A 13554-nucleotide genomic window follows, 5' to 3' on the forward strand; every position below is an offset into this window, starting at 1 on the left:
CCAACTTCATTATTTTGCATGTGGCTTTCCAGTTGTCCCAGCACCATTTGTTGAAAAGACTATTCTTTCCACACTGAATGGTCTTGGTACACCTGTTGAAAATCAAATGACCGTGGAAACACGAAGGAAACATGGAAATTTTGGTATATGCAAAGAGCAGTTTTAATGAAATAATGGAAACACAGTCTAATAGGAATGAGTTCATGGCACAGTGAAGGGAGAGACACTGGAAAGAATGAATTAGAAATAAGTTTTGTTAGTGGGAGGAGCAGAAAAATGGAGCCATGAAAGAAGGGTGAGGACTTCAGCTCCTGGCTAAAAACCTATGTTTGGTTTTTTTTAAAAGATTTTATTTATTTATTTGAGAGAGAGAGAGAATGAGAGATAGAAAGCACGAGAGGGAAGAGGGTCAGAGGGAGAAGCAGACTCCCTGCTGAGCAGGGAGCCCGATGTGGGACTCGATCCCGGGACTCCAGGATCAAGACCTGAGCCAAAGGCAGTCACCTAACCAACTGAGCCACCCAGGCGCCCAAACCCTATGTGTTGTTAAAAAGAAAACCACAGGCCCCTAAATGGAGTCACTTATGTGAAGGGCCCCAAGTCAGCAAATCAAGATTTAGGGAAATACCTAACCTAACTGCTCTTTCAACCCCTGCCTCCAGGAATGTAACCTTTAACCAGTCAACCTGGAAATTCCTGGTCAACACTAGGAAATTTACTGATAGACTAATTAGGAGGGTGACCTTGCCTAAAACAATGCATTCTTTGCTAATAATTTCCTTTTTTTCCATCCCCCCTCTGCCTTCAAAACCTTGCTGTTCCTGCAGCTCAACAGAACTCCCCTCTCTCCACTTGCTAGAATCGATTAATAAAACTAACTAGATTTTTTTTAAGATTTTATTTATTTATTTGTCAGAGAGAGAGAGATCACAAGTAGGCAGACAGGCAGGCAGAAGGAGAAGGAGAAGCAGGTTTCCTACTGAGCATGGAGCCCAATGCGGGACTCGATCCCAGGACCCTGGGATCATGGCCTGAGCCAAAGACAGACACTTAACCCACTGAGCCACCCAGGTGCCCCAAAACTAATTAGATCTTTAAAATTTACTTGGTTGCATTTTTGTTCTTTATTGATGTGATCTTTCAAACTTGACCATATGCAATTACAAAGGCCTTCCCTGGCAGGCCTTACAGGGGAAAGCTGCCCTCCCCACACCAGACTTGGTGCACAGCCAGTGCACTGTGGTCTCTGAAGGGAGGTAAGGACTCAGGCTCCTCTGGTCAGCCTTGCTCTTACACATGTTTGCAGTCTGATCCAGGCACCTCCAACAGAAGCCTCTTTCTCCGGGGTCTTCTGAAGCCTTGCCCAGGTGCCTCATCTTATGGAGAACAGAGCAGAAACCTTGAAGACACCCTCTTCTCTCTGACTCAGTACTCAGTTCTTTTGCACTCTCAGCCCTTCTCCCTTTCCCTTTCCCTAGCCCCCAGGTCCAGAAGATTCCAGAAGCCTTTTGGTCTGGGCTCTTTCAGCAATGAGACAGTGAGAGGGATTAGCTACTCCTAATCAACTGACCCTTGACTGACCCTTGACTGCCATGAAGTTCGTGAAGGAAACTAGACCAGGGTCAAGAATGACAGTGTTTTCCCCAGCTTTGCCTCCTGCTTACACTATTGCTTTAAGTGATTAAAGTCTTGACTCTCACTTTCATCTCGGCTTGTTTTAATCACTACTCCAATACCTGGAAGCTCAGCTCCCTCAAGCTCCTCTGAGCCCAGCCTATGACAGAGGGTTATTTCCTTAACTGGTTATTTCTTTAACTGCTGGAAGGCCTAACCAGCATAACTGTATGCTGATGAGGATGAGACAACAGAGAGAGGAGGAGATGAAATAGAGAGATAGGATTGCTGGAGTGATAAGGCATGGTAGGTCTGCCTAGATCCTCTTACTTTAGGACTGACGCACTCACCCACACTGCTGGCAATATAGGCTCAGAGCTATGTCCTTCATTGGGAAATGCCCTCAGCCACAGGGTACGACCTTGCCCAAGGCTACTTCCCTTCCTAAGACTAGCTTATGCAGGGACACAAGGGTATATTCTTCATCCCAGAGTACTCTGTAGGGTTGGCTTAGTTGCAACTGCATTATAGGTCAGCTTCTCTCTCAGCTCTGTTGTGTCTACCTCAGTTCCCTACACATGTCTCTCAAGAGCATTTCCCAACAAACCTCCAGCATATAATGCTCCATCTTTGTTTCCAGGGAATAATCTAAAGTTTGGAGTGCTCTTAGGAGGTAGACTCTAAAATGGGATTTTTGAGCTGGATCCCTTGCTATTAGGCTAGCAAGAAGGACCCCATCTCTAGTGGCAGTGGAGTGTGGACAGGTCTTGGAATGCTGTAGCAGTCCAATGCCAAAACTTTCACCAGCAGTGAACTGAGTTCGGTTATGACTAGAATAGGATGCACTGGCTGGAATACCTCTGATGCTCAAGAGTTAAGAGGGAAATGATAACTATAAATACTATGAATTGGGTAGCTGTTGCTAAGCAGATAGGTCATTGAAAAGAAATAATTACAGGTGTTCAGGACAATTGACTCATCACCAATTCAGGACAAAACATGAGAGCCAGAGGAGAGGGTCTCTTAGCAATGTTTAAGGAAATCCTAATCTCCTGTACCTGGAGAGCTGACAAAAAGGAGGGTGGGTCTCAGAGCTAAATCTTTTTTTTTTTTTTTTTTTTTTTTTGGTGCAGTGTTCCATGATTCATTGTTTGTTCATAACACCCAGTGCTCCATGCAGAACGTGCCCTCCTCAATGCCCATCACCAGGCTAACCCATCCCCCTACCCCCCTCCCCTCTAGAACCCTCAGTTTGTTTTTCAGAGTCCATCATCTCTCATGGTTCGTCTCCCCCTCTGACATACTCCCCTTTTCTTCCTCTCCTGTTATCTTCTTCTTTTTCTTTTTTCTCAAAATATGTTGCATTATTTGTTTCAGAAGTACAGATCTGTGATTCAACAGTCTTGCACAATTCACAGCGCTCACCGTAGCACATACCCTCCCCAATATCTATCACCCAGCCACCCCATCCCTCCCACCCCCAACCACTCCAGTAACACTCAGTTTCTTTCCTGAGATTAAGAATTCCTCATATCAGTGAGGTCATGTGATACATGTCTTTCTCTGATTGACTTATTTCACTCAGCATAACACCTTAACAGTAGCAGAGCTCATCTCCACCAGGTCTCTGTACAGGGTCAGGGTCTAATAGAAAAGGAGTGGAACCCCTAAGACTTGGGATGGGAATATCTGGTTAGATGTCATTAAGAACCCACTGGGCCTGTAGAAGTGATCCATTTCCCCTTGTTAAAAAACAGTACCCTCCCTTTGCTTTAAGATCTTGCAGAGGCCTCAAATGGGGCAAGTGCTTTGCAAGACCATCTTGTCAATGCCCAGGATCTCCCCCACCTCCTCTCCTGGCAGCCAGACCAGTAACAGGCGTCAAGTCCCAGCACAGCCCATCTGAGGATGTCCTGGGCCTGCTGGGGGAGGAGAGGGACTATACACCAAAGGAGTTGCAGAATCCAACTAATACAGGCCTGCAGGAGATAAGAGAATATACATTAATGGAATCCCCACCTGAACATCAAATTGGTAAGTAAGTTATCCACTCCTGTGATGCAGGATTTAACACACTGGCAGGTGTTGAGACACTGAGGCTCTTGGAAACTTGAAAAAAGTGCTGGGCCACACTAACTGAAGACATGTTGCACAAAGCCAAAACACCTACAAGCAATGTTCTACATGAGGGCCCAGAAGACCCTCTGTTTAGTAAAGCAGTGAGGAAAGGACTGGTGACAGGGAGCCAAGAATTGTGGGGAGCTCAGTGGTGACTGTCTTCTGGAGGCCAGTGCTGATGAAAGGAGACACCCTTCACAACTGGGCTCCCTGACAAAGCAATGAGGATTGCAGCTGTCCAAAAGGATAGAAGCAGGTGGCAGCACTTAACCATTAAAATCAAGGTGAGTGAAGACAGGCTGAAGTGGCAGCTAGGGCAGTCCCCACACAGAGAAACAGGAAGAGAGCTAAAAGAACATGATGTTCTACTTAATTTTTAAAAAAGCAAAGATTATCAGGAGGCTAAAAGTAGCCACCCCAATAAAAGTCATGATCCCTTGTGCAGTTTCTGGACCTGCACCTGTTCTTAGATCCAGAAGTTACTGACCAAAGGAGAAGCCAGTGTGTGCAAAAGCATGGCAGGTGTATTCAATAGTGATTTCCCGGTACTTCCACAAAGAACTATGGCTGCTTACACAGGTAACCATGCATTGGTGAAAGGGGAATACTTAGACTTTTTGAGGATTATTGGACAGTCTGAATTGGTATTGATACCTGGGGATCCAAAACACCACCATACCTTCTCTGCTAAACTTGGAGTGGATGGGATCCAGAGTGAGTGAGTCCAGGTCAACACTGAGTTGACCTACCCATTGGTCATTTCTGCAATCCCAAATTAACAATAAAACCGAGCAGACTTTTTAGTTGTCAGAACTCTCAACTATAAGATAAGGAGGTAGCATATTCCACACTTGGGAATATTGCTCTATCCCATTTAGCAGATGACATGGAAGGCTCCCAGATGGAGGCCAGAGCAAGAAAGGGCCCTGCAGGGAGAGCCGACTAGGGTGGGAACAGTCATGCTGCTGGGCCCTCTGACTCAGCAGACCATAGCTACTAGAGGTATCTGTGCAGGGAAAAGATGCTGTGGGAGTTTATGGCAAGCCTGGTGGGAGAATCGCAAGGTTCTCAGGTTCTGAAGCAAGGCTGTTTACCACTTCAAATAAGGAAGCTCCTATCAGGCAATTGGTCCTGCGAGAGTTGGTCCATCTAACCACAGGACATCAGGTAACCCTGAGCCAGAGCTGCTCCCTGTGACGGGTGCCTGTCAAACGCACTGGGTCATACGGTTGGGGTGAGGGGACGCAGTGGTCGACACTCATGCAGGATTGGACCCAGGCCCGGCCAGAGAGTGCCCGCAAGCTGCCTGGGCTGCTGAGAATGAGGAGCGGTGGCTCTGGAGACTCGAGGAGAGAGGAGGAAGGCGAAATGCACATTTAGGGGAGTGCTGGACAGCATGGGCTAGAGAAACAGCGGACTTTCAGGCGACACTACTTGAAATGTATGCTGATTGGTGACAATGTCACAATTTTAGGTCAGCATGGGTTTGCATTTTTCTCCATCCACCTTCAGTTGCCTGGACGCAGGTGGGGTATTTTTTTTTTCACCAGGGCTGGGATTGTGCCTCTACGTGCAGCAGAAGGAGAGAGGGGCATGTGAGGTGAGGGTGTAAGCCAGGAAGTAATTCTAAGGATGGACTGTGGAACCTAGCACGCACAGAGGGAAACAACACGCAGGCACTGAGGTAAGTGGATTGGAAGTCTTCTTGAGGTTGAAGGACCACTGGCATGAGGTTCAAGAGAGTGAGCTGGAAAGATAGATAGAGGTGTGTGAGTGGGAAGCTCAAACTCCTGAGCCTGTCAGAAGGCAGGGGTCTGGCCAGAGGCAGAAGCTCTGTGAACACTGACAGTTTGCACGGACAGAAGAGCATCCAGCAGGTCAACGGATAGGAATCTCACTTTTTCAAGGGACACAGAAGTTCTGACACCAATCCGCAGTTACCACAGGGTTGAGGAAGCCTTGTGGCATGAAACCTTTAACCCAGCCCTGGAACACTGCCTGTAGATTTCCTCAACACTGACTTGGGACCCTGGGGTGTAGGCCATTTGTCTTCATCTTTCTACTGCACGACAGACCCCTGTTGCTAGACCATGCACCTACCTCAGAGAATTTGTTTGAAAATTAAGTGAGCTAATATGTATTAAGTGCTCAAAATAATGACTGACATATAACTAACTCTCAGTCGGTATTAGCCTAGAGAACAAATTAAACAATTGTACACACACACACACACACACACACACACACACTAGACAGATCTATAGAGATAGAAAGTAGATTAGTATTTGCCAAGGGTTGGGGGTTGGAGAGAGCAATGGAGAATGAGTGCTAATTGGTACAACATTTTTATATGTTTTGGGGGGTGGAGTACGAAAATTGATGTAAAATTAGATTGTGGTTGGTGGTTGCACAAATTAGTAAATATACTTAAAAAAAACCCATTGAATTATATACTTTAAAAGGGTGAATTTTATGATATGTGAATTATATCTCAAAAAGCTGTTTCTTTAAAGAAGCAATAATGAAAGTTATCCCAAATATAGCTCCACTGAGAGAATTGATATTGAGAACCATGCTTATTTTCATTACTCTTCTAGGGAATTATTCTTTATTAGCTTTGTAATAGCCTGTGGGTCATTTTCACTATGCCAATAACAGTACCACACATATGAGAATCCTGAAAGATAAAAAGTCACAGTATAAATGATTGTACATGCCAAATGGTTAGGACGTGTTTATTTAAATACATTTTAGTTGGTGTAATTGCATTTCTGGGTGAGAGCATTTTCTTCAGTGTCTCATTCTGTGTTGGCTTTATTACTAGCCTGTTATCTACTCACATCCATGAACTTCTAGGGGGATAGAAATAATACTAATTTTATTCACTTGGCAATACCAGGAGAAAAGATAAACTGATACAGAGAAAAAATAAGCACTAACACTTTTCTTAGAAATATTTGCTTATTTTATGCCTTTGGCCTGGTTCGGTATGCTTGACTGTAGGTACCTCAAGGTACCCATCATTCATTCATTAAACAACTATTTATTGAACTCCTTCTATAATGAGAAACAGAATATTGTTCTAATATGAGTGGAGAACAACCTTACGAAAAAATACACTTACCTTTTATAGTTTCTTGACTAAAATACTGATTCGTGTGTAGATATGCAATGCAGGAGACCAGATCTACAAGTAATGACAGAAGAAGCATAAGGGAGTTGTACAGGTGGTGGTGGTCATACAAGTCACCCATGCAGTGACCTCTCAGCATCCCACACAGGACTGGCCTTATCCCTGTGGTTGTCAAATTTCAGTGCACATCATGATCACCTGTAGGGCTTGGTAAAACTACAGATTGCTGTCTTTCCCTAGAAATTGATTCAAGAAATCTGATGTGGGGCCTAAAAACATTCATTTCCAGAAAGTTCCCATGAGATATTGACACTGCTCTTAGAAAAGCTACCCTAGTCAGAACCATGAGAGAGGAAACATCTTTAGTACCACCTTATCTTCTTTAAGCTTCCTTCTCACTTTTTGGTATGTATGAGACCTTATTACTAAGAAGTGTCCCCTACCTTGGACCAAAGCTGGCATTGTGATAATTTCCCTTTTTTTCCCCCTTCCATTAAACCCAGCTTCTTGGGACCCACTTATTTAAGGCCCTGTTTTTGGTGGGGAACAGCCAGCCAACCTAATAAGAGAATCAAAGGAATGCTTAGCTATTGCCAAGGCATTCATGTGTGACCTTATGCTATAAAACTGTTTCCTCTTGATATTCAGCTTGAATTTTCTCAGCCTTCCTTCAGGCCAAATCTATTGCTCTGTGTATGACAACTTTGGCAGTAATGTCTATCCTGATACTCCATTTTAATAGTTTGTTATCAGAGAAGGTATAGCTGCATTAATAATTTATTAAATTATTAAAGCAAGAGAAATCTATCAGTCTCATATTCTCAGCATAGAAATCGTGCAGTATCTTTTAAATGTGTGGCACATAAATCCTCCCAAGATGCTTTACGAATGGGCTCATAGGTAGGCCTATAGCAGAAATCTGAGGATTTGGGCCAGTGCTTTAAAACTTTTTGTTGAGGGGCACCTGGGTGGCTCAGTTATTAGGCGTCTGCCTTCGGCTCAGGTCATGATCTCAGGGTCCTGGGATTGAGCCCTGCATCGGGCTTTCTGCTCAGCAGGAGTCTGCTTCTCCCTCTCACTCTCCCTCTGTGCTCTCTCTCTTTCTTTCTCTCTCTCTCTCAAATAAATAAATAAAATCTTTTTAATTTGTTGATACCTATGCAGGTGGCCCTTGGAGGAATGCCTTAAGCCAGAACCCATGCAGTAGAATGAAGGACAAATACTGGAAACCACAGGGCTAACCTATGAATCATGAATAGATACTGGATTTCAGAAGCAAAAGTTCTAGGTTGTAATGGAAAGGATGTCAGAGGGAGTTGTGAGGAACTAGGGACTAAAGAACGACCTTCAAAACCAGTTCATGTTGCCTTCATGGCTTCACAGGGACATGATTCTTGGGTGGGTTTCCCTAGCATAAAGGTCTTTGTGGGGCGGGCAGCTATGGAGTCTATATATGTATGTGACTATAAATTAATAAGTTGTTGTATTTACAGATCTAAAATTAGACTTTTTAAAAGGAAGGGAAAAATTAATGTGGAATAAAGATTTGAACACACTATCAATTACTTTGACCAAACAGACATATAAAACAGTGTACCCAACAACTACAAGGATATATATTCTTTTTAAGTACAATGGAGCATTCACAAAAGTAGACACATAATGAGCCACAGATTAAGTCTTCTTAAGTTTCAAAAGAGTGAAATATTATAGCATATATTCTGTAACAACAAAATCAAATTAGAATTCATTAAAATTAAGATATAAAGAAAAGCCCCAAATATTTGAAAAGGAAACGACACACTTTTAAATAACTCACAAGTAAAAGAATAAATCACAAAGAAGTTAGAAAATATTTCTAATTGAATGATAATGAAAATACAACATATTCAATGTTATGGGATGTAGCCAAAACAGTACTTCCCTAGAGGAAAACCAATACTTCAAAATACTTAAATACAGTGCAATAAGAAAAGAAAAAAAATGTTTAAAAATTAGTGATCTAAGGTTGCAACATAAGAGGCTTCTTAGGAAAAGAAGAGCAAATTAGGGGCACCTGAGTGGCTCAGTCGGTTAAGTGACTGACTTCGGCTCAGGTCATAATCCCAGGGTCCTGGGATCGAGCCCCACATCAGGCTCCCTGCTCAGCAGGTGAGTCTGCTTTTCACTCTCCCCCTGCTCATGCTTTCTCTCTTACTCACTCTCTCTCTTTCAGATAAATAAATAAAATCTTACAAAAAAAAAAAAAAGAAAGAAAAGAAGAGCAAATTAAACCCCAGGTAAATAAAAGGAAGGAAATAAAAATCAGAAATCAATGAAATGGAAAACAACCAAATACGGAAAAATAACAAGTCTAAAAGTTGATTCCTTGACAAGTTTGAACAAGCTGATAAACCTCTAGTGAGACTGATCATGAATAATAGGGAAAAATATAAATTCAACAATTTAGATGAAGCAGGCCAATTATTTGAAAAACACAATTTACCAAAAAGAAGACAACCTGAGCATTTGTATATCTACTAAGTAAATGGAATTTGGTAATCAATAATTTTCCCCTAAAGAAAATTCTAGGCCAACAGTCTTGGTGAATTCTATTAAATAGTTAAGGAAAAAATAATGACAATTATACAAATTCTGTCAGAACAGAGATAAGTCCCCAGAAAAACTTGTAAGATGTGACAAGAAAATTATAGACCATACCGAGATAGAGGCAATAACCCTTATAAATAATTATTAATTGAGGTGAAATGGATAACATATCATGACTAAGTAGGGTTTATCACAGGAATGCAAGATTGGCTTAACATTTGAAAATCAGTGTAATTCTCCATATTAACAGGATAAAGGAGAAGAACTACAATTGTCTCAGCAGACTCAACCCAATGCAAACCAAAATCCCAGTAGGCTTTTTGTAATTAAAATTTGATTCTAAAATTTCTGTGGAAAAGCAAAAGCTCTAAAGTAGCCAAAAATCTTGAAAAAAGAACAAAGTTGAAGGTTTATGCTATCTTGTTGCAAGATTTACTATGAAGCTACAATAATCAAGATAGTGTAGTTAAGCAAAATAACAGAAAAATAAATCAATGAAAGAGAATACAGTCCAGAAATAGATCCACACATATATGGTCAAATGACTTGATAAAGGCTCTGTGATGTTTATGTGCTGGCTTGGGTAGGTTATGGTGCCCAGTTGTTTGGTCAGATGCTAGTCTATAATGTTGCTGTGAAGTTATTTTGTAGATATGATTAATGTTTACAACCAGTTGACTTTAAGTAAAACAGATTTCTCTTAAGGATGTTGGTGGGCCTTATCTAATCAGTTGAAGAATTTAAGAGCAAAAATTGAAGATTGTAGGAAAAGAACAAACTCTGCTTCAACACTGGATATAGAAATCCTGCTTGAGGGCGCCTGGGTAGCTCAGGCGGTTGTCTACCTTTGGCTTAGGTCATGATCCCAGGGTCCTGGGATTGAGTCCCTCATTGGGCTCCCTACTCAGCAGGGAGTCTGCTTCTCTCTCTCCCTCTGCCCCTCCCCCTTGCTTGTGCGCTCTCTCTCTCTCTCTCTCTCAAATAAATAAAAATCCTAAAAAAAAAAAAAGAAATCCTGCTTGAGTTTACAGCTTGCTAACCTGCCCCACAAGCTTTGGACTTGCCAATCCTCACAATTATATTAAAATCTCTCTCTGAGATAGTGAGAGAAAGAGAGAGAGGAAGAGTAAATATAAATAACTTCTACAAATCAGTAACAAAAAGGCAAACAACCAAAAATTTATTTAAATGGTCAGAAAAAGTATAGATATTTCACAAAGGGAGATATATGATTGAGCAATAAGCAAGTCATCAGGAAAATGCAAAGTGAAGCCACACTGAGATACCATTTTACACCCACTTCAGTTGCTAAAACTAAAAACGCTGACAGCACCAATGTCAGTGAGAATATGGAACAACTGGAAATCTCATACGTTTCTGGTTGAAGTATAAGATGGAAACCACTTTGGAAAACAGTTTGGTGGCTTTTATGGAACTACCCCATGACATGAGGGAAATGAAATTATGTGTCTACACAAAGTCTTATCCAAGAATGTCATAATTGCATCCTATAGAAAGCAGAAACTTGACACAACCCAAATTTCCATCAAAAGAAGTATAAATAGACAAATTGTGATATATTCACGTAATGCAATATTATTCAGCAATAAAAAATGAACTATAGATACTTTCAAAACTATGGACGAATCTCAAAAAATCTTATGTTAAGTGAAAGAAGGCAGAGAGAAAGGGTACATACTGTATGATTCCTTTCAAAAGAACTTCAAGACTAAGTTAAACCAATATATTCTGATAGAAATCAGAATAACTGCCTAAGGGAATGGGTACAGGAAAACCTTCTGGAGTGATGGAAATGTTCTATATATTGTGATTTGGCTTAGAGACTACATGGGTATGTACATTAATCAAAACAGATTGAATCGTACACTTAAGATCTGTTCATTTAATAGTATATAAACATTTTTTAAATTTATTTGACAGAGAGAGACATAGCGAGACAGGGAACACAAGCAGGGGGAGTGGGAGAGGGAGAAGTGGCCTTCCCGCGGAGCAGGGAGCCTGGTGCGGGGCTCAATCCCAGGACCTGGGATTATGACCTGAGCCGAAGGCAGACGCTTAACTACTGAGCCAGCCAGGTACCCCTATAAACATTTTTTTTAATTAATACTTTATTTTTTAGAGCAATATTTGTTTTGCAGCAAAACTGAGCAGCAAGTACACAACTCTCAGATATTCTCTACCCCCATACACACACAACCTCCCCCCCCATCAACATCCTGCAACACAGTGGTACATTGCTACAATTAGTGAACCTACATTAACGCATCATTACCCCAATCTATAGGTTATATTAGGGTTCATTCTAGGTGTTCTACACTCTGTGGGTTTTGACAAACATATAATTACATGAATCCACTATTGTAGTATCATACAGAATGGTTTCACTGCCCTAAAATCCTCTGTGCTCTGGCTATTCTTCCTTCCTCCCCACCCAACCTCTGGCAACTACTGATGTGTTTATTTTTTTGCCTTTTCCAGAAGGTCTTCAAATTGGATTCAAAATGGATTCAAATTGGATTCTTTCACTTAAGTTTCCTTCATGTTTTTTCACGGTTTGATAGCTCATTTCTTTTTTAGCGCCAAATAATACTCGTGGTCTGGATGTACCACAGTTTGTCAATTTACCTACTGAAGGACATCTTGGTGGCTTCCAACTCTTGGCAGTTATAAATAAAGGTGCTATAAATATCTGCATGTAGGTTTTCATGTGAACAAGTTTTCAATTCCTTTGAGTAAATACCAAAGGGCTTACGGTAAGAGTATGTTTAGTTTTACCAAACTGTCTTCCAAAGTGGCTGCACCTGTTGCTCTACATCTTCACCAGCATTTGGTGGTGTTAGCCTTTGGGTTTTAGACATTCTAACAGGTGTGTAGTGATACCTCATTGTTTTAATTTGCAATTCTCTAATGGCATGTGCTTAGAAATGTGTGGTTTAATTGCAAAGTATTTTTGGGACTTTCCAGCTATCTTTCTGTTATGGATTTCTAATTTAATTCCATTGTGGTCTGAGAGAAGACATTGCATGATTTCTATTCTTTTAAACCTGTTAAGGTGTGGTTTATAGCCCAGAATGTAGTCTATCTTTTTTTTTAAGATTTTATTTATTTATTTGGCAGAGAGAGACACAGCGAGAGAGGGAACACAAGCAGGGGGAGTGGGAGAGGGAGAAGCAGGCTTCCCGCCGAGCAGGGAGCCCGATGCGGGGCTCGATCCCAGGACCCTGGGACCATGACCTGAGCCGAAGGCAGACGCTTAACGACTGAGCCACCCAGGTGCCCCTGGAATGTAGTCTATCTTGATGAATGTTTCATATGATCTTGAGAAGAATGTACAATCTGCTGTTATTGAATGAAGGAGTCTATAGATGTCAGTTATATCCAGTTAAGTGATGGTGTTGTTGAGTTCAACTATGTCCTTATTGATTTTCTGTCAGCTGGATCTGTCCACTTCTCATTTCTTGCTTTTGATCCATTCTGATAGTCTCTTAATTGGTCTATTTAAACCATTGATGTTTAAAGTGATTATTGATATAGTTATATTAATATCTACCATATTTGCTACTCTTTCCTGTTTGTTGTTCTTTGCTCTTATTTCTGTTTCTGACACTTTTTCTGCCTTTTGTGTTTTTTTTTTAAAAAGATTTTATTTATTTATTTGTCAGAGAGAGAGAGAGCACAAGCAGGGGGAGTGGCAGGCAGAGGGTGAGGGAGAAGCAGGCTCTCCGCTGAGCAGGGAGCCAGATGCGGGGCTCGATCCCATCATGACCTGAGCCAAAGGCAGACACTTAACTGACTGAGCCACCCAAGCATCCCAACCTTCTGTGGTTTTAATTCGAACACTTTATATGATTCCATTTTCTCTTCTTAACATATCAATTATACTTCTTTTTTTAAACTGAAGTTTAATTGACAATGTTACATTAGTTTCAGGTGTGAAACATAGTGATTTCACAACTCTATACCTTATGCTACGCTTGCCATCTGTCACCATACAAGGCTATTTACAATACCACTGACTATATTCCCTATGCTGTACCTTTCATCCCCATGACTTCTTCATTCCATAACTGGAAGCCTGT

General features: G+C 41.5%; 1 pseudogene across 1 annotated transcript in view; it reads left to right on the forward strand.

Annotated features, from left to right (window-relative positions):
- Nucleotides 1-3470: 3470 nt before the first annotated feature.
- LOC148163625 (elongation factor 1-alpha 1 pseudogene) overlaps nucleotides 3471-13554 on the forward strand; it is a 33156-nt pseudogene continuing 23072 nt past the window's right edge. The window contains exons 1-2 of the transcript XR_015768789.1: nucleotides 3471-3648; nucleotides 5283-5416. The product of XR_015768789.1 is annotated as an elongation factor 1-alpha 1 pseudogene (transcript). The remainder of the gene's footprint in view (nucleotides 3649-5282; nucleotides 5417-13554) is intronic.

Source organism: Eumetopias jubatus, unplaced genomic scaffold, assembly GCF_037043125.1.
Source record: "Eumetopias jubatus isolate StellerSeaLion01/CBP00866 unplaced genomic scaffold, mEumJub1_p1.0 scaffold_8, whole genome shotgun sequence".
Classification (NCBI taxonomy): Eukaryota; Metazoa; Chordata; class Mammalia; order Carnivora; family Otariidae; genus Eumetopias; species Eumetopias jubatus.